The sequence below is a fragment of the Camelus bactrianus genome, chromosome 11, assembly GCF_048773025.1.
Source record: "Camelus bactrianus isolate YW-2024 breed Bactrian camel chromosome 11, ASM4877302v1, whole genome shotgun sequence".
In the NCBI taxonomy this organism is placed as follows: domain Eukaryota; kingdom Metazoa; phylum Chordata; class Mammalia; order Artiodactyla; family Camelidae; genus Camelus; species Camelus bactrianus.
This window is the reverse complement of record NC_133549.1, coordinates 82,918,317-82,944,188: the sequence shown is the minus strand read 5'-3', so window position 1 is coordinate 82,944,188 and position 25,872 is coordinate 82,918,317. Positions and strand designations below refer to the sequence as shown.

The following is a 25,872-nucleotide window of genomic DNA, read 5'->3' as shown; positions in this document are numbered from 1 at the left end:
GTTTTTAGTTAGAGAATGTCTCATTTTATGAGTTAGTGACTTTTCACTGAGTTTTTTAAAATTTTGGTTTTATATGTCATTATCAGACAAAGTAGCTTGTAAAACCTCTGATTTGTAGAATTTAGTAACATTTTCTCTGAAAGCACAGCATAACATAATAATTATAAGTAGCACTTTATTTTCAGATGACCTGGTTCCAGTTTAGGAGAACCTGTTAAATGAGGAAAATAGTATCTATCTATAGGTTTATCCCCAGTATGAGATAATATATATTTAAAATATTCCACGAAAGACATTCTTCTGAGTAACTGCCCAGTGAATTTAGCTGTCATTAATTACCTGAACATGAGAATTCGGTGAACTCTGCTTGGTAGTCCTTTCTTGTTGACAGAGATATATTGTCTCTTAGTGTAATTATGATTTGTTCTCTTTAATCAAACTATCTTGTCATTGTAACAGTTTTTCTGTTATCTATTTGGATACATACAGATGTGACCTGAGCCTTGGTTGATGTTATCATTGATCATTACATGGTACCTGCCTTTGTTTGCCCTGTTGAAAGTTTAAGGCAGCAGCGTCTGGCGGCCGGTGCTGCGCGGCCAAGGTGGCGGCCTCCGGCTGGACAGGTGCCGCCATGGACCTTCTCTGTGTGTCTGATCTGCTGCTGCTCCTGCTGCTGCCAGCTCGGGTCTTGGCCGCCGTCGGCCCCCCGAGACGCCCAGCGAGGCCATCCCGCCTCCCTGGAAGAAGAAGGACATTCGCGACTACAGTGATGCGGACACGGCTCGTCTTCTGGAACAGCGGGAGAGAGATGACGGCATAGAAGGAGACCTCCGGGAGCAGGAGACCCTCCGCTACTGTTGCCTTCTCACAGAGAGACCCCAGCAAGCCTGAGAGCATGCTGAAAGTGACGAAAAAGGGCAAGATTCTCATGATGTTTGTCACTGTGTCGGGAAGCCCCAAGGAGAAGGAGACGGAGGAAATCACGAGCCTCTGGCACGGCAGTCTTTTCAATGCCACCTACGACGTCCAGAGGCTCCTCGTGGGGTCAGAACGCGCTATCGTCATGCTTCGTGATGGAAGCTGCGCCTGGGAGAGCAAGGGCTTTTTGGTCAGTCAAGACAGGTGCGCTGATGTAACTCTGGAGGGACAGGTGTATCCTGGCAAAGGAGGAGGAAGCAAAGAGAAAAATAAAACCAAGCAAGAGAAGGCAAAAAGAAGGAGGGAGAGCCAAAGGCCCGGGCTTCAGAGGAAGACAACAGAGCTGTGAGTAAAAGAGAAGAGCTGTGAGGGGGTTGCGCCGCTCTGCGGGGGAGCGTGCGCGCGGGGATGGGGGCGGGCGTGGGGAACCACACACGAATGGAATTCCAGTTTCTTCTAGGAAAGGTCTGCCTCGTGACCAGTTTGTGGTCAGCATAAGAATTACGGTGTAAAAGTCTTCCAGTAAGAAGACAGAGGCTTTGTAATTAACATGGGACCCTGACACATTGACGTCTACTATCAAATAACTTTAGACGGAAAGCTGACGGTGTTGCTTTTTTCCATTTAAATGTGCGTGGGGAGGCCGCCAGTCGGACTGTGGCACGGCTCCCCTCAGTGCACCTCAGACGTGGCAGCTTGTTGCGTCCGGGCGTTCCATTTTCCCTTAACTGAAAGGATACCAGGTTCTAATCAAACTTTAAAACTCTTGATTTAATTGAATCAAGCTCTTCATGCCGCAGACATCACTACCATTACTGTGGGAGCGCCGGCATCTCAGTACACAATCAGGGTGTGTAAATCACAGATCTATGCAGAAGACGCAGAGAGCGGAAAATTACGTAACTTGGAAATCCTGAGTATTCACTTTGAGTTTCTTGGACTTGAATTCCTCTCCTCGGTTACAGAGAGCTCTTGGTGTCTATCAGGTTTTATGGGGTCTGTCTGTTCAGGGGGGACTGTCAGAAGAGGACTTTATTTAGGAAAGAGTCATGCTGGTGTTGAGAGCTGTGTATTCCATTTAATGTGATCATTTTAAAGGGTGTAAATCAGGCATCAGCAGAGACCCTTGCGGGGGGGGGGGGTAGCAGAGGACTGGTAACCTCATTCATTTCTAAACTTCTTTTTTTTTTGAATATAGTGCCTAAATTTGTAGTGTTTTTCGTATGGTACTATCATGATATACTGCCTGTCTAATTTTGCTGTTCTATGTCAGAGCCCACTCTGAATAAGAGCTGCAGAATTTATATACAGGTGTCATTTTTAAGAACTAAAATTACTTGTAAAAAAAACTTCCGTTGTGATTTTAACAAATTAAAAATAGCACATGGTTAGGAAACATCAACACCGAAGAATGGTACAAAGTCAAACGTCTTCACCTCCCCACTGCCACTGCCTTGCCCCAGTGGAAGCTACTATTCATTTGTTTAAAAAAAAATACACTTACTGGTTTATAGTGATGTGTATTTGTTTTTGCCTCATAGCACCTATTTCCCCCCCCCCTTTTTTTAAGAGAAAGTACAGTATGAGTACTTTATTTAAAAAAAAAGTTAAAGGCTACAAATTCTTCTTAATCTGATATAAATAAGACCATGCGTGCTTCCCTTTTATTTGCATTTTTTGTAATATTTTGTGCATTCCATTCCTTCTTTTATAAACATTCTTTATCGCTTTGTTTTAGATTTATTTTTGGTAAACAACAAATGGCAACATCTTGTTTTTTTAGACAAAAATGACATTCTGTATTGGATAAGAAATATATCCTTTCACAGTGTCTGTGATAATTCATGTATTTGGTTTTATATATCTGTCTTAGTTTCCTAAATACTGCTTTTGAGTACACATAATACAATATGTATCATAATTAATTTTCTTATTTTTTATTTATTTTTTTGGTGCCAAAACCCGGGAATGAACCTATATCATAACTTATACTACTAATTATACTTTTTCAGAATCTTTACCTTTTCTGGCATATTCATATTTTTCATTATTTCATCTTTCTTCTCTGTTAATTTGGTAGTTTTGTGATATTCAATTCTCAGAGCTGCCAACCCACACCTAAGTATTACAACTGAACTTACATGTCCTAACATATCAGGATGACTTCACTGCTCATCTGCTGCTCCTCTTCCCTGGCCCCTCTTGGATGACCTTAGTAAGTTTGAAGTTGCCCGTCTAACCCACTCCACACCCAGACTCCATTGTGCTAACTTGTCAGTATATTACTGGCTCTTCTCTTACGGAAAGTCTTTTCTCTTTCAGGAGGTCTTCTCGAACATTATGTTATACATTTCAAATCATGTTAATATCATCCATCTAGTTGTAACCATACGTCAATAACAAGATCTGTTGTTTCTCACTCTTTCCTGTCCTTTTCGCCTTCCCCTTGCTTGAGACTTGTTTGGCAGCTTGTTAGCACCTCCTTAGTGTTTTCTCTGCAGAGATTACATGGTGATTTATTGCCTGAGGCCCTGCTCATTTGAATACGTCTGATTTGGGGGCCTTTCATATGAAAGACAGTTTTTTTTAAATGTATAATATTCCTCCATTGAAATTCTTCTCTTGTAATCCCACGGTCTTTTTGCTTTTGCCACTGCAGAGGGGAAATCCAAAGCTAGGGTACTTCTTTTTACTTTGTGAGTCAGCTGTTCTTTCATCAGGAAGCTTGTAAGAGTTTACCCTTGTCATTCAGAATTATATAAACGTATGACTCAGTGTGTCTTTTTCATTAATTTTGGGTTGGTGGTTTTCTTCTTTTATCACTTTGGATATTTCACTCCACTCTCTTCTTGCTTGAATGGATTCTGAGACTTCTGTTGTAATTCTTATCCTTGTTCCTTTGAAGGTAAGGTTCACACCGCATCAGCTACCCTCCTCCCGCCCCGCCTTCTTAGCTTCTTTCAAGATCTTTTGTTTTGGAGGTTTCTTCAGTTTGATATGATATGACTAGATGTGGTTTTTGTGGGTATTTATCCAGCTTGATAGTCTCCGACTTCTGGATTTGTCATTAGTTTTTGACTGTTTTTGGTTATGTACTTCAGGTATTTCTTTGGCTCTGTTCCTTCTTCTTTTGGTATTCGAGTTATATATATATTATACTTTCTTGAGGTTGTCCCACAGTTTTTGGATGTTCTGTTTTTTTCTTTCTTTTTCTCTTCACATTTCAGTTTGTGACGTTCTTGTTGCCCTGTTTTCAAGTTCACTGGTTCTTTCCTTGGCTCGTGTGTGACTCGTGCATTTTGACTTCTAGCACTTGATTTTGATTCTTCCCTAGAATTTCTATTTCTCTACTTATATTACTCATTTGTATTTGAATGTTGTCTAATGTTTTCATTCAACACATTAGAGTTAGTTTAAACTCCTTGTCTGATAATTCCAACATTTGTGTTGTATCTGAGTCTGTTCTGATGATTTCTTCATCTTTTCTGAGTCTGTTTTTTTTTGCTTTTTGGTTTGTCTTGCAGTCATTTGTTATGAGCTGGACATGTATCTGGTAATAGAACTGAGGTAAGTAAGTTTTTAGTGTGAGGATTTATGTTATTCTGGCTAGGAGTTGGGCTATATTTAGTGTTGGTTGTAGCTGTAGGTGCCAGAGTCCTCACATTCCTTTAGTGTTCTTATTTTTGACTCCCCTAGATCACTGGGTTTTAAACTTCAGTGTCTCATACCTGGAAGGCTTCTTAAAACACAGTTCGATAAGTCCCACTCCCAGAATATCTGTATTAGTTATCTAATGCTGCACTAGAATGTACCCCAAGCTGCTTAAGACAGCAAGAAACACTTACTATCTCATGCAGGGGCCTCATGAGGCTGTAGCTTAACTGGGGCTGGAGGATTTGCTTCTGTGATGGCTCACTCACATGGCTGGCAAATTAGTATTGATGTTTGGAGGCCTCATTTCCTCCCCAGGTGGACTTCTCCTTGGGGCTGCTGGAGTGTCCTTGTGACACGGCAGGTGGTTTTTCCTGGAGAAAGTGATCCATGAAGGGGCAGAGTGGAAGGAACAGTATTCTTCTGTGACCTGGCCTCATTAGTCATACTCTGCTATTTCTGCAACATCCTGTTGGTCACAGAGGTCAGCCCTGTTTAGTGTGGGAGAGGACTGCATGCAGTCATGAATCCTGAGAGGTGAGAATCGTCGGTGACCATCTTGGAAACTGGCTGTGATGTTAGGTGTGGAATGGGGCCTGAGGATTCTGCATTTCTGGCAGGTTCCCAGCCGACGCTGATGTTGACCTATGGACCACACTTTGACATTTTCCCAGGGGTGCCCAAGAGAAGCTATTGGAATATGGGAAGGAATTATCAACGTACCTATATACAGATATTTGAGTTTGAAAAATAATGAGATTTCATGTATATATAAATACATAAATAGCTGTGCTAGGTGAGTGCTCCAATTTTAATTAGCTCCAATTTTAATTAATCATTTAATAATGATCAAATATTTCAGAACCCTTAGGCTGTAGGATCATGTCCTCAATTATAATCTTGCTCTTGATTATCTTTGAGGCTTTATCTTAATGCATCTCAAACCCTTTTCTCCTATCATGTAGTTCCAATAATTATCAAGTATTTTTTTAATGCTTCCATGCCTTTTTTATGTAGTTTGCCCAGATTTATAAAGAACACATGATTTTGTGTCAAGACTTAGTGCTTTACCCCTCAGTAAAGCTCAACCTGATAATGCAAAATAGAACTTAAACTTTTCTCCCCCCTTTGCAACTACCCATTTATGTTTCAGAGACTTTTAGCATTGCTTCTATACAATTTTTTTTGCAGATATTTATGTTTAAATATGTTTTCTGATCTGATTATAAACTCCTTGAGAGCAAGATTAAGGATTATTCTTTTATTGATCTTCATAGTCCCAGAAATCGGAAGAGTTCCTGGCACACTGGCAGCACCTCATACACTTTTTGTGTGGATTAAGAAATTAATACACGGGCAGGTCCTTATGCCAGGATTCCTCATTTTCCCACAACATACAATAGTGACACGAGGGTTCCTATGTTGCATTTTCCATTCAACTGTTAACTGTGAACGTGGCAGGATGTTAGATCCTCAGCACACTGCGTGTTATCCAGTTCTGGTCACTCTGGATTGAACACAGATGTGCTGTTTCAGGGGGCTAGTGTCATTCGAGTATGTGACTGTGGGCTTCACCCAGGAGAAGTGGCAGCACCTGGACCCTGCTTAGAGGGCCCTGTACAAGGACATGATGCTGGAGAACTATAGCCACCTCCTCTCGTGGGTAAGGGATTGCATAATTTGTAACTTCAAGTAACATTTGTTTCCTTTTTAGCTGCTAATATAGGTGGTTTCTTTGTAGAGATTAATGATTTATAGATTTGAAATTCAGGGGTCAGAGGTGATGGATCCCTTTCAGGGACTACAGAGAACATTTGTTTCCTCTTCCCCAGTGAAATGTTCAAGTGGACCTACCTTCGTGCAGGCGTAGCTTTGTTCTCTTTTAAGGGTCCTGAACTTCAGGCCACCTGTTCCAAGTCCTATGCAATTTCCCCTTTACAGGGTATTGTGTTACCAAACCGGAGGTGATTTTCAAATTGGAGCAAAGAGAAGAGCCATGGGTATTAGAGGAAGAGTCCCAAAGCCAGAGCCGCCCAGGGGAGTTAGTGAGCACAGAGGTTACTGTAACCTGGGGAGGAACTGGATCCCAGAGAGTTAGTTCAGTTGTTGGCATCTTTGAGATTTTTCAGGAATTTTTTTGTAGAGTTAGTAGAACTTTGTAAGTGATCGAGTGAATAATTGGCCTTTATGCCTCAGATGCATAATCACACTGGCAGATAACAGCTAAATGGTTTCTTCTTGGGTTTTCTTCCAAAAATCCAATTCTTGCCTCTCTGTTTAAATATTTGATTATTCTTTCCACATCAATTTCAGTTGTCTTCTTTTAATCATATATTATGTATTCATTCAATAAGTATTAATTTGACATCTACTGTATGCCAGGTTTGTCTTGTGTGCTGAGGATACAACTTCTAACAATATGATGACTGCATTTTAGTGGCAAGAGAATGAAATGTGCTGTTTATGAAAGTGTGTCAGGAAAGAGCCTCTTTGAGGTCAATATTATAATTAACACAAATGTGAATGGAGTGAGGCAGTAGATTTTGAATATTCCAGCCAGATGCCGTGAACCTGAGGCCAGGAGTATGTGTGCCAGGCTGGATAGAGGTCAGTGAGTAACGGAGAGTGTATTAGAGATGGTGTCAGAGAGGTAGTTGGGGCCAGGTTGTGTGGCCTTACTGGCTGTTGAAAGCTCCTTAGTTCTAGTAAGGGTTTTTTTTTTTTTTTAATTTTTAATGGAGGTACTGGGGATTGAAGACAGGACCTTGTGCATGCTAAGCACGCACTCTAACACTGAGCTGTTTTCCTTCCCGAAAACTCCTTAATTCTAACTGAAACAGAATTATTGGAAGGGTTTGAGCAAAGGAGCACATGTTCTAATTGGATTCAGGTATATCTCTGGTTGCTGTACAGTAGAAATGCTGACAGAAGGTGGGGTGGAGGGAAGAATAAAGTCAGGAGGATAGTTAGAAGTTCTCCATGTGAGAGATTGTGGTGCGTTGTACTGGCTTGGAAATAGTAAAATTAAAGTGGCAAGGTTGGATTCTTGATACATTTTGAAGTTGTAGCCAAGAGAGGATTTGCTGTTAGATTGGATTATGGGTACAGGAGAAAGAGAATAATCAAGGGAAAAACTCAAAAATTTTTTCCCAGAGGCACTGGATACCTGGTAATACCTGTAACTCAGTTGGGGGAACTTGAGGAGAAGCAATTTTGGAAGGAAATACGTGAGGATGTGGGTACTTAAAACAAATATTGTTTTTTTTAAACAATATTTACAGATGATCCCCAACTTATAATGATTCATCTCATGATTTTTCAACTTTATTGGTGTGAAGGTGATATACATTCACTAGAAACCATACTTTGAATTTTGCTCTTTTCCCTGGCCAGAGATCTGGTGTGGGATCCTCTCTGGTGCTGCTGGGCAGGGGCACCTGCAGCCCCCAGTCAGCCGCACGTCCACTGGGGTGGGCAGCCATTCTGGGCCCAGACAGCCGTTCTGCTTTTCCCTTCAATACAGTATTCAATAAATGATATGAGATATTGAACACTTTATTATAAAATAGGCTTTGCAGTAGACGATTTTGCCCAACTGTCGGCTAATGTAAGTGTTCTGAATACGTTTAAGGTAGGTGAGGCTATGCTATGATGTTCAGTAGGTTAGGTGTATTATATGCACTTTCAGCTTGTGATATTTTCAACTTACAATGAGTTTTGGGGGACATAACCTACTGTAAGTTGAGAAAGATCTGTAGTAGTAATGTTTATTCTGTTGGGTATAAAAACAACAAAAATAAAATATTGAAAAATGATAGCATATAAATTATTTAACCAATTGATTAGACTCATGTTCTAATATCCTTGTATTGTTTAGAATGAGCGTTTTTCAGTTAAATGTGAAGGTCAGATTTAATGAGTAAATGTCAAAAGTAATGTGTAACTTCTAAACTTTTGAAAAGAATAAAATGGAAAAGAAAAAAATATCTTGGATCAGATCAAAAAAAGACAATGAAAGAGAGGGGAAAAGCAAATGAAACTTAGAAAAAGTGGAAACTGTAAGTGCAGTGGAGGAAACCAACCTAGATATTTTAGTAATTACAATACATTCAACAGGACTAAACCTTATTAAACAAATATTGTCAATATGGATTTTTCCAAATATAGGTATACAGTGTTTGAAAAGTACCTATGAAATATAAAAAGAATGCACTATATTCCATTATTGGAATATGAAAAGAAATAATGATATACTTCAAATATTAGACTAAATAAAATACTAAGTGTCAGTTATACCATCAGGGTTGTAGTGTACCCAACTTTAGTTTTTGAATTTCTTTTTGAAGCAGTTCTAATTATTTGCAAGAGTTGATGTTTTGTGACTTTCATAATTTCTTTTTTTTTATGTATATTTTTATTGCAGTAGAGTCAGTTTACAATGTTGTGTCAATTTGTGGTGTACAGCACAATGCTTCAGTCATACATGAACATACATATATTCGTTTTCATATTCATTTTCACCACAGATTACTGCAAGGTATTGAATATAGTTCCCTGTGCTGTACAGTATGAACTTATTATTTATCTATTTTATATATATTAGTTAATATCTGCAAATCTCGAACCCCCAATTTATCCCTTCCCACCTCCTTCCCCCACCTGGTAACCATAAGTTTATTTTCTATGTCTGAGTCTGTTTCTGTTTTGTAAGTAAATTCATTTGTCTTTTTTTATTTTTTTTTTCAGACTCCACATATAACTGATATCATATGGTATTTTTCTGGTTTGATAATTTTCTTTTGTATTAGCTTGGTTTCTTTTTGGTTTTTGTGACTCTGTTGTTTGCTTTTGATTTGTGGTTACCTTGTCATAATTTCTTGTAATTAAAAATTAAAATAAAAACTTCCCTTGGATGAACAAAGAGAATATTTATTTACATTTTTAAATTGAGTAAAACTCATTTTATCTTGCAGTGGGTGATTTGGTCTTGTTTATAAATCTAAGAAACATGAGACTGTTGTGATCTTATTTTAATATATTTTGAAATGTTTTGCTACTTTATCACCCTGGCAATTATTCCAACACTACTCATCACTTATGTCCAACAGTGCTAAAATACACTAACATATAAGAAAATAGAAGGATGATAGAATTTCTTAGAAGGACAATGCAAGTGAAGTAAATCTTCACCATTTATATCATCCTTCAGTTTTATTATTGACTTCCTTGGAATACTGCATCAGTTGAGCACCTCTTTCATACCTTCATGACAAGGACAAGGAGTGTGGAGACACCTCATGTGTTCTCTTTCTTTCTCTCTCTTTCTTACTTTTCTTTCTTTCTTTTTTTCTTTTCCTTATTTTAGCTTTTATTGACTATGATTGAGATTTAGAATTTTTATTTTCTGCCATTAATTGCAAAGAGCAGAAAATCGACAGAAGAAGAATTGCACAATTATTAGACAAATCAGTTGAGTGTAAAGAGATGGGTAGAAGCACTCTGGACTCTAATGATGATGGATAATTGATTGTATAAGTGAAGTTCTGTAAGTTTTAGATGATTATATGCTAGAGGAATAAGATGTGCATCTGATCCTGTTATTAGAATAGCCTGAATATGTACTTCATTTTGACTCTACTATTCATTGTGAATCCCATTAAGAATGCAAATATAGCCTAGGTTTTCCTTTTATCTGTGATGGAAGTGAATGCTTTCTGGAATTTAATTTGGTGGTGTTATGTGGAATAGAAGAGAGGGGGATGAGGTTGTAGGCTTGTATGTTAGTGAGGCTCTTGCTTCAGGTGACTTTTCCAGGTCTAATTGCTCCTTCATATCTCCTCTCACCATCATTGTCTATTAATTTTCCTTGTGGTTCTACTTACTATTTGTTGAGTTGTTGGGCTGATTCTGTTCCCTGTGAGGTTCCCCATCCCAGGATTAAACAGTCACTCAAACATTTTAAAAATTTATTTGTTGTGCTTATTTCAAGTTCTCTGCTCTGTCTACTTTTGAGTGTCACATTTTTAAAAACTGAGATGTTAATTGACATATAACATTTGAGTGTCAGGTATACAACATAAGGTTTTATATTGGCATATATTGCAAAATGGTGACCACAATAAACATTTTTGAAGTGCCAAGTTATCATGTTTTGTTGCCAGATTCCCCGTTTTCCAGCACTGCAAGTTATTTATTTATTTTTCAAACCTAGAGGAGCAAGGCAGTATGCCCTCAGGATTATTTTCACAGCAAAAGACTGGGCTAGAATTAAGACATGAGAATGTCTTCTTTTCATAAGAAATATGTTAACATTTATAAACTATGGTAAATTATTTTTATTTCTAGACTTCTGCGTAGTTGACCTGTTGGAGAAGAGCCAGGAAAAGGAAGAGCAGCATTTGTGGAAAGTTGATTTTGTCAACAACAAAATGCTGGCTAAAGAGGGGAATAGTGTAATAGGAAAAACATTTTCTCTGGATACAAACCCTATTTTATCAAGAAAATTACCTAATAAATATGACCATATGGAATGAGTTTGAATTCTGATTCAGAATTCTTAGTAATAGAAACGCCTTTGTAAGGAGGCTTGACAAGTTTAATGCACATGGGAAAGTATTCCTCTGTACAAAACACAAGAATTCTCATTCCAGAAAGATTTTTTTTAAAATTTTTTAGTGGAGAGAGGTAATTAGGTTTGCTTATTTATTTTTAGAGGAGGTACTTGGGATTGAACCCGGGACCTTGTGGATGCTAAGCATGTGCTCTACCAGTTGAGCTGTACCCTCCCCACCAGAGAGAAAGTTTTTGAGTATTATAGAAGTAGAAAAACCATCAGCCAAAATGAGGACTTATTTCAGCATCAAGATACTCAAACTCTGAAGCATTGTTTTGAATATAATGAATATGGGGAAGCCTTCAGTGACGGGGCAGTTTTCATTACTCTGAAGAGAGCAAGCTCATGGGAGAAGCACTATGAATATAATGAACGTGTGAAAGTCTTTTCTGATAGACTAACATTCACTATTCATCAGAGGACTCATACAAGGGAAAATCACTGTGAATTTAATGAGCGTGGGAGGTGGGCTGTTGGTGAGAAGTCAGCTTTAAGTAAGCACCATAGAATTATCGGGGGGGTGGGAGACATACTATGAGTGTGCTGACAGTGAGAACAGTCTCAGCAAGAAGTCACTCAGCGAATTTATAAAGGAGAGTCTACTGTACGTATTTACATGCAATGTAACGTGTGTGTGCAGTCGAACTGTAATAATTCTAATAAAAAGGAAAAAAGAAGTACTTCACCCTCTTGTTGGATTCATTGTGTAGCAGAACAGCCTGCTATGAGATTGGGGGGCCAATAAATATGAGAAATCTTTTGCCACAATCTTTTGCTCACTGAATAGCAAAGAATCAATAACTTGGTAACTTTATTAGTGTTTTGAAGATGTTACAAGGTCCAAAAGAGTTTAAAAAGTAAAAAAAAAAAGAAGAGGCCTTTTCTTCTGCAGAATATGTGTAAGTATGCTATATAAGAGAAACTCTGCATGATTTGTTTATTGGAAACCAACATTATAGTAGGAAGTATATATTTGCTTAATAACTCATAAAATTTTTATTTCATAATTTTAATATGAAATACATAAGGTGTCCCATGCTTAGTACCTATGTGATTTTTTTTTTGGTTTTAGTTGAAATTTTTATTGAGATAATTGTAGGTTGTAAGATGCAGTTGTAAGAAGTGATACAGAGAGACCCTGTGTACCCAGTTTCCTCCAGTGGTGACATCTTACAGAACTGTAGTACACATATCGGCCGGGATAATGACATTATTGATAGAATCCATTGATCAGTTCAGTTTCTCAATTTTATTTGTACTCTTTTATGTGTATATATACTTAGCTCTGTGCGATTTTATCTCATGGGCAGATTCATGTATCCACCACTGACTGTGGGATCCACCGCCACAGTCAGGATGCAGAACAGTTCCATCTCCACAAGGATTCTGTGTGTGCTCTGTTATAACTGCATCCACTGCCCTACAGTATCTCCCTTATTCTTATTTCTGCCAACTGATAATATGTTCTCCATTTCTAAAATTTTGTCATTAAAATGTTATATGAATGTAATTATACAATAGGTAACCTCTTGTAATTGACTTTTTTCACAGTATAATTCCCTGAAGAGTCATTCATCCACATTTTGTGTATATCAATAGTTTATTCTTTTTTCTTTATTTTTTATTGCTATTCCAAGGTGTGGATGTACCAAAGTTAGTCTACCCATTCACCTGGGCTGTTTCCAGTTTTGAACTATAATGAATAAAACTACTATGAATGTTTGTGTAGAGAATTTTTTTTTTTTTAATGAATGGAACTTTTTACTTCTTTGAGATAAATGCCAAAGAGGACAGATGCTACGTGGTATGGTAGTTGCACGTTTAGTTTTTAATGAATCTGACAAACTTTCTTTCTAGAGTGCCTGTGTTATTTTATGCTCCCACCTGCAGTGTATGAGCGATCCACTTTCTCTACATCCTCACCAGCATTTGGTTTGTCACTATTTTAAAAAATTTTTACTTTGGCCATTCTGATTGGTGTGCAGTGGTAGGTCACTGTGGTTTTAACCTGCACCCCCCTGAGGCTAGTGTTGAACATCTTTCCATGTGCTTATTTGCCATCTATGTATCATCTTCAAAGAAATGTCTATTCCTGTCTTTTGCCCATTTTTAAGTTGGATTATTTTCTTACTATTGAATTTTGGGAGTTCTTTATATTTTCTAGATTCTAGTCCTTTGTCAGACATGTGTCTGCAAATGCTGTTTCTTAGTCTGTAGCTTGTCTTTTCATTCTCTTTACATGGCCTTTCACAGAGTGAACATTCTTAATTTTTATGGAGTCTGATTTATTAATTTGTCCTTTTATGGATTATGCTTTTGGTGTCAGGTCTGAGAGTTTTTTTGCCAAGCCTTTGACTGTGAAGATTTTTTCCTACTTCTTAACAGTTTTATAGTTTTACTTTTTACTTGTAAGTCCACAATATTTTTTGAGTTAATTTTTGTATAGGAGAGTGAGGTTTTGGTTCATCTTTTTGGCCTATAGATATAAAATTGTCCTAGTACCTTTTGTTGAAAGGCTATTCCTTCTCCATTGAGTTAATTTTGCACCTTTGCCAAAAATCAGTTAACATATATGTGTGGGTGTTTGGATTCTCTGTTCTGTTCTGTTGATCTGGGTCTATTTCATCACCAAACCATATTGTCTGGACTACTGGTGCATGTGTATACACACATATAGACAAAATTACTGATTTTTTCCCCCTTCAGTCTTTATCAAGATTGTTTTAGCTATTCTAGGTATCTGTTTTTTCCATGTTAATTTTACAATAAGCCTGTCTATGTGTACAAAAAATTTTACTGCGATTTTGATAGGAATTGTATTTAATCTGAAGATCAGTCTGGGAAGAATTGATCTATTTTTTAATTATATTGGGTATTCTAATCTATTAACATGGTGCATCTCTTTATTTATTTAGGTCTTTGATTTCTTTCATCAGTGTTTTATAATTTTTGGCATGCATATCCTGTATATGTTTTATTAAGTGTATACCTAGGTATTTAATTTTCTTGGGAGTTATTATAATTTATTTATTTATTAAAAAAATCTTAGGGGGGTAATTGGGTTTATTTATTTATTTATTTTTAATGGAGTTATTGGGGATTGAACCCAGGACCTTACGCATGCTATGCAGGCACTCTACCACTGAGCTATACCCTCCTTAGAGCTATTCTAAATGGTATGTGTTTTTAAGTTTTGATTTCTGAATGTTTATTGTTGATTTATAGAAATGTGGTTGATTTTTCTTTGTTTTTCTTGTACTCTAATCTTGCTGAACTCATTATTTATAGGAATTATCTCTCTCTCTCTTTTTTTTTTTTTGTAGATTCCTTTGGATTTTATTTGTAGACTATCCTGTTATTTGCAAATAGAGATAATTTTATTCTTTCCTTTCTACTCTGTAGGCTCCCCCCCCCCATTTGCTCATTGTAGTCGCTAGAACTTCCAATACTATGCTGACTGAGAGTGGTGAGAGTAGACATCTTTGCTTGTTCGTGATCTTAGGGGAAAAGCATTCAGTCCTTCCACATTAAGTATGCTGTTAGCTGTATATCTAAAAAATGGATTCTCTTTATCAGGTTGAGGTAATTTCACTCTCTTTTGTGCGTCCCCAAGACCTCCCCTAGGTTTGGTGACTTGCTTGGAGGACTAATAGGACTCAGCAAATCCAGGTGCTGCCCGCCACAGGCCAGCCTTGCGAGCAGGCCTTCCTAAAGATATTAGTCTCAGGCTGGCTATGTTAACACTTTTCTGTACACTTTCTATTCCTGACTTGCTCGGTATTTGCCCAGGTGTTGGATTTTGTTAAATGGTTTTCTGCATTTGATATGATCATATGATTTTTCTTCATTACCCTATTTATATGATGGATTACATTATTACTTTTGTAATGTTTAACCAACCTTACAATTTGGAATAAGTCCCTCTTGGTCACAGTGTATACTTTTTATACATCGTTGGATTTGGCTCACTGCTATCATGTTACAGATTTTTGTGTGTAAGTTCATGAGAGGTGCTGGTCTGTAGTTTTCTTTTTCTGCGCTATATCAGGCTAATATTAATGTCACAGAATGCATTGTAAAGTGTCCCTCTTCTGTTTTTTGGCAGAGAATGTCCAACTGGTGTTAATTACCCTGTCCTGTTCAATCTGGGGGAATGAATGAACCTACGTGCACTTGCTTCTGTTGCTAGGTTGGGGCTGGCAACACTGGGCCTGGATTACTATCTAATGTTGCACGTGGGGATATAAGACGCCCTGCCCTGTTGTTCCATCAGTCCTATGGCCAAAACCAGTTTGCCGCCTTACTACCTTTGAGAGTTTTCCTTTGGTTGCCTCCTGGAGTTTATAATTGTACTTAGAAATGAGTGTATGCCATCTTGTCTGGACTGTAAGTAGTATTTTTCTAGTTTAAAAACACAATGTATACTTAAAATATTTCTGAGATTTAAATTACTGTATAAAAATCTTTGTATTTGTACTCTCAGCATATATAAATAGGTATGACTGGTTTTTTTTTTTTTTTTTGCTAAACTCTTCAATTAAAAATTCAGTCTGTGTTTTTGTAAATATTCCAACTAACTTAGCATTAGTCTCATAGAATAATAAAGTATACAAATGTTAGGTACAAAATATTAATAGGAATTTGTCCTATTAATTTATCCTTTCGAAGGAATAAATCCTATGGACTTGTACTTCTGCCAGAAACTAGAAAACTGTAAGTATATGGAAGAAGCAGAAAACTAGTTGGCTGTGCATGTGATGGTGAAGATCCACGGAGCTGGGTGAGCAACACATGCTGAGGGAAAAACAATTCCTGAGACGCTCTAAGCTGAAACATTTCCATAGTGTGCAAAGAGCTGGAAAGTCATTGCAGTTCTCACCAGCCAAAGCTGAGAGATCTCTGAATACACGAATATTCAGTAGATACCACAAATAGAGCATGCCTTTTTGATGATTTCTAGAGCTGTGGAGGAAGGGCTGTCTAGATTACCTCTACAAAAGCATAAACGCTGAAAGGATTAAACTGATCTATAAATGATTGTTTAGAGGCCAAGTTAAAAAAAAAGTATTAATAATAAACCCCAGCATTCAACAATATAATCACAATGGCTGGCATGCAGTATGATATTACTGGGTTTACAAGAAAGCTGTAAAATGTGACCTAAACCACAAGAATAATTAACCAATAGAAGCAGACTCATAACTGACAGTAAAGGACTTTAAAACAGTTATCAGTCATTTAAAATATATTCAAGTTTGTAATGGGGGAGATTGAAGATATTAAAAAGATCCAGTAGAATTCCAGAGATGAAAAATACATTGGATGAGATTACACTGCAGAAAAGAGGTTCAGTGAGCTTGAAGACAGCAATAGAAACTACCTAAAATAAAGCACTAAAAAGAAAGGAGTCAAGGGCTAAAACAGAGCTTTAATGATCTGTGGGACAATAGAATGCAGTCTAACACACAGGTAAATGGAGTCCCAGGACAGGGATAGAGTGAGGGAGAAAAAATATTTTAAGACTGAATGGCCTCTCAACATCATGAATTACTAGAGAAATGCAAATCAAAACTACAATGAAGCATTGCCTCACATCAGTCAGAATGGCCATCATTAAAAAGTCTGCAAATAGTAAATGCTGGAGAGGGTGTGGAAAAAAAGGAACCCTCCAACACTGTTGGTGGGAATGTTAATTGGTGCAGCCACTGTGGAGGACAGTATGGAGGTTCCTTAAAAACCTAAAAATAGACTTATAATCCAGCAGTCCCACTCCTGGGCATATATCTGGAGAAAACTATAATTCAAAAAGACACATGCACCCCAGTGTTCACAGCAGCACTATTTACAACAGCCAAGACACGGAAATAACCTAAATGTCCATTGAGAGATGAATGGATAAAGATGTGGTATATATATAATGGAATATTACTCAGCCATGAAAAGAATAAAATGTCATTTGCAGCAACATGGATGGATCTGTTGTCATTAAGTGAAGTAAGCCAGAAAGAGAAAGAAAAATACCATCTGGTATCACTTAATGGTGGAATAAAAAAAAAAAAAAAAGAGAGAGAGAGAGAGACACGAACTTACTTACAAAACAGAAACAGACTCACAGACATAGAGAACAAACTTATGGTTAGCAGGAGGGGAAGGGGGTGGGAAGGGACAAATTGGGGGCTTGAAATTTGCAGATACTAACTACTGTATATAAAATAGATAAACAGCAAGTTTATATTGTATAGCACAGGGAAACACATTCAACATCTGGTAGTAACCTATAATGGAAAAGTACATGAAAAGGAATATATGTATGTATATGTATGACTCAGGCATTATGCTGCACACCAGAAATTGACACAATATTGTAAATTGATTATACTTCAATTTTTAAAAAGTACAAAAAACAAAAAGCAATGGCCAAAAGCTTTCCAATTTTGATGAAAACTATACACCTGTAGATCTAAGTAGGTCAGTGATATCCTAAGCAGGATAAACCAAAAGAAAACCTCAACAAGAGACAGCATGATCAAATTGCTGAAAACCAGTCATAAGGAATAAAAACTTAAAAGCAGTTTGAGAAAACAGACACAGAACAACAAAGATAATAGACGTTATTCTTCAGCAAGCAGAAGACAATAATGCTGAAAGAATAAAGGTCAACCTAGAATTCTCTACTCAGCAAAAACATCCTTGAAAAAATGAAGCTGACATGCTTTTTCACATAAACAAAATTTGAGGAAGATTGGAAACAGACCTGTATCATATGACATGTAAAACGAAATTTTCCAGGAATATTATAAATGATACCAGATGGAAACTTGAATCTACACAAACAACTATCAAATGCTGGAAGAGGTAAATATGTTGATAAATGTAAGTTTTTTAAAAAGTCTTTAAAAAGTAATCTGTTCTCTAGTTTTATAATTTCATCATTTCAAGAATGTTATATAAGTGGAATCATACAATATGTAACATTTTGGGACTGACTTTTTTTTTCATTCAGCATGATTCTCTGGTGAGTCATCAGGTTGCTGTGTGTCATTAGGTCAGTCTCTCCTGTCGTTGCTGAGTAGTATCTGTGGTATGGATGTACTACAGTTTAACCCCTCAACTGTTGAACAACATCTGTTTTTCTTCAGTCTTCGGCGACTGTCAATAAGATTGCTATAAGCATTTGTATATAGATTTTTGTGTGAACATAACTTTTAATTTCTCTGGGATAAATGCCCAGGTGTGCAAAGACTGGGTTGTTTTGTAGTTGTATATTTAATTTTTAAAGAAACTACCAAACTGTTTTCCAGAATAACTATCATTTTACATTACCATCAGCAATGTAGGAGTAACCTACTTTCTCTATATCCACACCAGCATTAAGCGTTGTCTCTGCTTTCTTTTTCTGGTTAAATTATTTTTAAACTTACTGGTGATACTGCATTCCTATTAGAAACTTTATTTGCTTTTTTTAAATAATAAATTTATTGAGATATAATTAATATATCATAAAGCTTACCACTTTAAAGTGTGCAGTTCAGCGGTTTTTAGTATATTCGTGGGGTTAATGCAATCATTACCACTATCTAGTTTTAGAACGTTTTCATTGCTCTAAAAAGAAACCACTAAGTAGCACTCATTTCAGATTCCCTCCTTTGCCCTCACCTCTGGCAACTACACCCACCTTCTGCCTCTGTAGATTTCCCTGTTGTGGATATTTCATACAAATGGAAATATACAACATGTGGCCTTTTGTGTCTGCCTTCTTTCACTAAGCATGTTTTCAAGGTGCATTTTGTAGCATGTGTCAGTATTTAATTACTTTTTGTGGCTGAGTAATATTTCATCGTAAGGATGTACTACAGTTTATTTATCCATTCATTGGTTTGTGGACATCTGGCTTGTTTCCACTTTTTGGCTATTACCAGTAATGTTGTCGTGAATAACAGTGTACACGTTTTTGTGTGGACTTACGTTTTTTATTTTAGCCATTCTGGTAGTTGTGATAGCACATCATTGTTTAGGTTTTCATTTCCCTAATGACTAATAATGTTGAATATCTTTCCTTCTGCTTATTAGCTGTGTGTGTCTCTTCTTTAGGGAAATCTCTTTTCATGTCTTCTGACAATTTTCTAATTGGGTGTTTACTTTTTACTGTTGACTTTTGAGAGCTCTTTATATAATAGTCTTTTATCAGATATGTGGTTTGCAAATATTTTCTGCCAGTAGCTTTCTTTTTTTTTTCTTTCCAGCTTTATTGTGGCATAATTAACATACCGTACCATAAATACCATAAAATCCACTCTTTTAAAGTGAACTTTTGTCTGTATCGGAATAAAAGTTTTTAATTTTGATGAAATTCAATTTATCAGTTTTTTTCATTTATGAATAGAGTTTTCAGAAGGGATAGTCACAGTTCAGGTATATAAAAATGGAGTCAGATGGCCATTGAGGATCTGGTCTCAGAAACATCTCTGTACCACTGAGAACTTGAACTTTCTTTGAACTGTACCAGACCCAAGAACATCTGTATTCAGAACACCTGCTGGCTGCAAACTTACGGTCTTTAGGTCTCTGCTTGTAACTAGGCAACCATATCTGACCCACCAATTCTTACTTGACAAGCATCCTTACCTCTTGCCAGCTCCAATGAATAATTCTTGATAAATAACTCATATAAATAACTGTAACCTTCTGGTTTTTGTCTTTGTAAACCACCTCCATTTTGCAGTCTGGAGGAACATATCAAGTGCTTCCTGAATCTGTGTCTCCTGGGCTGCAGTCCTAACAAACCCCAAATAAACACCTTTTTATTTCAATCAGATCCTGGTTTCTGAAATTTTGGTTAGCAGGTGAATTCTTCTTTCTTTAGCTCTTCTGTCTTTCCATATACATTTTAGAATAATCTTGTCTATATAAACAAAAAATTGTGCTGGGATTTTTAAATAGTAATTACATTTTTGGGGAGAATTGTCTTTACTATAATAAATCTTCCAATCCATGAACATATTGTCTCTCTCCATTTGTTTAGATCTTCTTTGATTTCTTTCATTAGCCTTTTGTAATTTTCTGCATACAAGTCCTGTATATGTTTTGTTAGATTTACACCTAAGCATTTAAGTTTTTTGAGCGTTGGTGTTGTAGTTTCAATTTTGATGTCTGTGTGTTTGTTGTTAGTATACAGAAATGCCATTGATACATTTGTATGTTTATCTTGTATCCTGCAACCTTTAAAAAATACATATTCCATGAGATGTTCTATATAGACAATCACGTGATCTGAAAATAGGGAGTTTAGTGTCTTTCTGATTCGTATGCCTTTGTTTTATTTACTTGTCTATTGCACTGGCTAAAACTTCCAGCAGTATGTTGAATAAGAGTGATGAGAGTGACATTCTTGCCTTTTTCCTGATTTTAGAGGCAACCATTCAGTCTGTCACTAGTATAATGGTAATGTATAATGGTAGTTGGAGGGTTTTGTGTATGTTATTTATCATGTTGTTCCCCTCTACTCCTGTATTTCTGGGATTTTTTAATCTTGTGTAGTTGTTGAATTTTGTGATTTTTTTTCTTTTTGCATCAACTGATATCATCATGTGATGTTTCTTCTTTAGCCTGTTAATACGGTGGATTCTATTGAATATTGAAACATTTCTTCCTGGAATAAATCCCATGATGTATTTAACCCTCTTTACATATTACTGAATTATATTTGCTTATATTTTGTCAAGGAGTTTTGTACCTATATTCATGAGAAATATTGGTCTGTAGTTTTCTTTTTTAGCAATGTCTTTGTGTGGTTTTGATATCAGAGGAATACTATCCTCATCAAATAAATTGGGAAACGTTCCTTCCTCTTCTATTTTCTAAAAGATATTCTGTAGAATTGGTGTTAATTCTCCATTAAGTGTTTGGTAGATTTCTCCAGTAAGAACATCTGGAAATTTCCCTTTTGGGGAGTTTTTAAAATTATGAATCCAACTTCCTTAATTGTTATAGAGCTATTCACATTATCTATTTCACACTTGGTGAGTTATGATTTTTTTTTTTTTGAGGAATTAGTCCATTGGTTGTCACATTTACTGCCAACCTGCCTATATAATTTCTTTTAGACAGTATATAGCTGGGTCATTTAAAAAAGCCACGCTGCCAATCTTTGTCTTTTAATTGGCATATTTAGACCATAAAGATTTAGTGTTATTATTGATATATTAAGGCTTAAGTCTGCCTTTTAGTTTATATTTTATATTTGTTCATTTTGTTTCTTGTTTTTTTTTGTTTTTTTTGTTTTTATCACCTGCCTTTCTTGAAGTTCACTATCCTTTCCTTTGTCCCCTTCATTCTTTCTTTCTCTTTTTTAAAGCCCATCCACTTAGTTTTTAATTTTGGTTATTTCATTTCTAAAAATTCCACTTGCTAGTTCTGTGTATCTCCTATTTTTTTGCTGAGATTTTCAGCTTTTTATTTGGTCAAATGTGTTTGAAATTGCTTGTTGAAACATTTTCATCATGGTTGCTGTGATGCCTTTGTCAGATAACTTTAATATTCTTTTTTCTAGTCTTCCGCTGATTATCTTTTTTTTTTTTTCCATTCAGCTTGAGAGCTTCCTTTTTCTTGTTATGAGTGATTTTTTAGTCAGAACTTGGGTATTTCCATATTACCTTAAGAGACTCTGCATCTTATGTAAATCTTCTGTTTTGGCTGGCTTTCGCTCATACTGCTCCAGCCGGGGAGTTGGAGGGTATTGCTTTTTTATTAAAAGTTGGAGGTAGAATTCCATTATGTTTCCCACTGGCTCTTCTTTGAAACCTGAGTTGGGCTCCTGAGGGAGGGTGGGAGTTCTGGTTCCCCAAATGCTCTCCACTGAATCATGGTAGGGATACCTTCATTACTACTGGATGAAGACAAATGTCCCAGTTCCCTTCTCAGCCTTTCTGACACCACCTCATTGTGTGTGTGTGTGTATGTGGTGGGGAGTTAAGGGGGGTGTAGGGGATTGAGGCACATCATTACAGACTGGTGAGTGTGGAAATTGAGGCTTCCTGCTCACTCTTCACTGGTGTGGGTGGGATTGAGCCACAGTTCTTTCTGTGATATTTGTCTGCGGTATAGTGATTGTTGACTAAAAGCTTTCCATCTTCCTAGGCTGCCCCTTTCCTGGTTCTTTGGCTAGAGACAGCAGGCTTGTTTTGGGGCATTTGTTGTCTGTACCCCTTGGCATTTCCAGGTTGTCATTTCCTTTAGCTCCAAATTTGGAACATTTGAAGCAAGAAGAACTGATCACTATTTTTCTCCTTGGTTCCAGGGGTCCCTAGCTGTTTATCTTCTCTGCATCTGTCAGAGGCTTCTTTTATTTGTTTTATATATAATTCCAGGGTTTCCAACTGTATTTAGGAGGTGGAATAGAAGTACATCTACTCTATCTTCTCAGACGTGGCAGTGTCCCTCCTCATTTAAAAAAATTATTATTCTAGGTGCTTTAATTGATCTCATAATTTTGCTAGTCGGTACCACCTCAAGCTTGCTCCTACATGTATTTTACCCCATTGATCTGTGAGGGCTTCTTTATTCTCTAGCACCGTAAGTTTTCCTAATTTTATCTTGTACTTTTCTTGGCCTGACTTACAATGAATCACTTTTCCAAAGATCACTGTCTACTTTCCATGGATGATTTCTGAGTATTAACTGTGCTCATTGCTACTGGGAGATTGTCTAGGCTGTTTGAGTGGCCAGAGCTAGGGAAAACACTGTTTAAAAAATTGTAAGAAAAATATAATAACTTGCATGTAAAATGTTAATCTTTATTTCATATTTTTGAAATGCTGTTGCAATTGGTGAACTGGTTTACAAAGCAAGTTTAATCTCAAGTGTCTATTTGTCCAGTGTGATTAACTGAATACTCAATTATTTCCTTGCTAAATTGTGTAGTAAGTTCTTAAATATTCTTTTCCTTTGGTGTCAATTCCAAACTGAAAAAAATTATAACAGCAGATGACTTTTAATATGTTAAGCATTACTGTTCCCTCCCAATCCATTCTAACTTTTTGGAAATAGAAGTAAGGTTACAATGTCCTGTTCAGTAAGACAATAAAAAAGAAAAAAGAAAAAAGTCACAGAAAGTTGTTGAGATTCTGTTTGGCATATTGTTATAGATTGAGTTTGCTTTCTGGGAAAGTAAAAGAAACCAGTACCTATTAAAAAATTTTAAACGTCATACTCTACAAAATGTCACTGTCTTTACAGGTTTTCATTTATTACTGGAATAATAAGTATTTTGTACAACTTTTGATACTATTAAAATAACTTTATTATTATTATTGTTGTTGGGAAAAAATAATTGGGGTTATATTTTATATGAAAATGTTTTCTGCAAGGTTAGTGATAAAACCTATCATATACGATCGCATTTCTGCAAACTATCAGAAGGTTGTACCTTTCATGGTTAAGCCCACATATCTCAGGGAGCGGGATGTGAAGCTCTATTTATTGTTTCTTTCTTTTGATTTGCGTGTATTTTCAGGTTTTCCTGAAATCTTTCTATATTACTAATTCTTGAAAACTTGTCTCTTAAAAAGTAGGATAATAAAAAACATTCATCATTATTTTCTGGTCCTGGGAGAAACCTTGCTGTTCGGGTGTTTTTCATTCCCAGCGGGTCGCAGGTCTCACTTCCAGCGTTGAAGTCACCCCGCGCATCTTCCCGAGCATCCACCGGGTCTCCTGGCGCGGGTACCACTATGTGCTCAGCCCTGCGCTCGGCCCCACCCTTCGCGGAGGAGCGTACACACCCCGCTGGGGCTGATGGGAAGTTGCGAGCGGCCACGCCTCCCACCCCTATGCACATGTGCGCTCGGCGGCGGGCGCCTGGCTTTTGGCGGCGTCCGTCTGTTGGTTGCAGTTCTTCTGGGGCTCTCCCTGGAGCCGCGCGCCTGCCGGGGTGCATGGAGGTTGGAGCGCGGCCGACGCCAGCCCGTGTGGGATGGGCTCCGGGGAAGCTCGAGGGCCCCGCGCGGGGAAAGGTGGGCGGCTCGCGGCGAGAGCGCGTCGCCAGCGCGCAGACTCTGTGGCTGAGCCGCCGGCCGTCCGGAGGACTGCGGCCCTGGGCAGGTATCCTGGGCCTCCCAAAGCGGCCCAGCTCCGCTCTCAGCCGCGCTCCCGAGGGAGACCGGGCTCTTCAGCCCGCTTCTCTGCGCTCCAAGCGACGACACGTGTGAAGCGTTGAACCCAGGGGCTTGTGATGAATGATTAAACAGCTGTTGCTGTCATTTGGCATCTCTTTAATTTTTCACCACCACCTGTTTTAGCAAATAAGAAAACCAGCCGGGAGAGATGAATGATTTACCCAAGTTCATAGCTAGCAGCGAGGGAGTTGGATCTGTCGTCTAAATCAGTTGCTGCGAATAGGAAGCCAGTGCTAGGTCCTTCACAGCTCCAAAGCGGCACAGGTCCCTTCCTGCTACTCTCAGGAGCCCTAGGCTCAAAGTCCACGGTCCAGAGTATGGGCTTCTCCTAACCTTCCCAGCCTGTGTGCTCAGCTTACAGAACGTGTAGACTGGGGAGCAACCTCCTGGAGTCAGATTGGGGGCCCTGTATGAAGATTCCAACTAAATTATTTTGTCCTGTATACCCGAGTCCCATTTCTCTGGGAACAAAGCAATTCTGGAGTGATAGGAAAGAAGTTCATGAACCAGAAACCCACCTGAGAAGAAAGCACCCCGAGAACCCCTCAGACCTCTCACCAGAGCTTCAGAGCGGAAATGGAAGAGACCCCTTCCCCTCAAACAGATTCTAGATTGCCAAGGCCAGACCCCTTCCCCTCAAACAGATTCTAGATTGCCAAGGCCAGGAGCAATTGTTGATCTCCCTTCCCTAAGTGAGCATGTCTTCAGAGGTCACAGCTTTGTCAAGTGGAAGGTCAGGACCAGGTTTCAGCAGACAGGTGTGCTGCACTGAGTGGTGAGTGAGGGACGGGCTGCACCGGAAACGTCCCTTCTCCGTGGGTGCTTATCCTGGGGGAGGCGTCTCCAGAGCTGAGGAAGTTTTATTGAACTCCCCAAACAGCCCACATTTCTTTTGTTCTTCACTTACTTTTTCCAGATCTTGAACTGATGTATTATGTGTAGCCATGTATTTAGTATCTAGATCTTTTTATTCTCCTATTATTCTGAACTTAGATCACACAGTGGTAGTGCAGGGAGGGTATACAAGTTAATCTCTCTCTCTGCCTCATTTATAAAACGTGTGGAGCCTGAGAGGGTGATTGAATTGTTACAGGTCACCTCTTTGTTTCTGATTAAGACACAAGAGTTTCTTAGTTTCTTGGTTCCCAAGATGTCTCCTATGTACAGTTAAGACAAGTTGCTTATCAAAAGGTTATGAAATTGCAATCAGGTTAGGACAGATTGAAAAAAATAACTTGTACATTAAAACATTCGTTCTCTTTTTCAGAGTTTCTGTGAATTTGTTCAACTTCAAAATTTCCAGTATTTCATTAGTAGAAAACAGATAAGCATTGCAGCCTCAGTAATTCCAACCACAGCAGTTTAAAGAAAACAGATCCTGTTTTAGTGTCCTGTAATGTATAATAGGTTCTATTTTAAGATTTTTGTGTGCTTTATAGACATATATTATTAATAAAATCAATGGGTGTGTATGTTTACTTTCACCCACTGAAAAATTGCTTGATTAATTTCCAT

The 25,872-nt window shown here is 37.7% G+C and overlaps 1 pseudogene; it reads left to right on the top strand.

The window, feature by feature from the left end:
• The first annotated feature begins 559 nt into the window (after positions 1-559).
• On the top strand, positions 560-25,619 carry LOC123618302 (LRP chaperone MESD pseudogene; annotated as a pseudogene).
• The last annotated feature ends 253 nt before the right edge of the window (positions 25,620-25,872 follow it).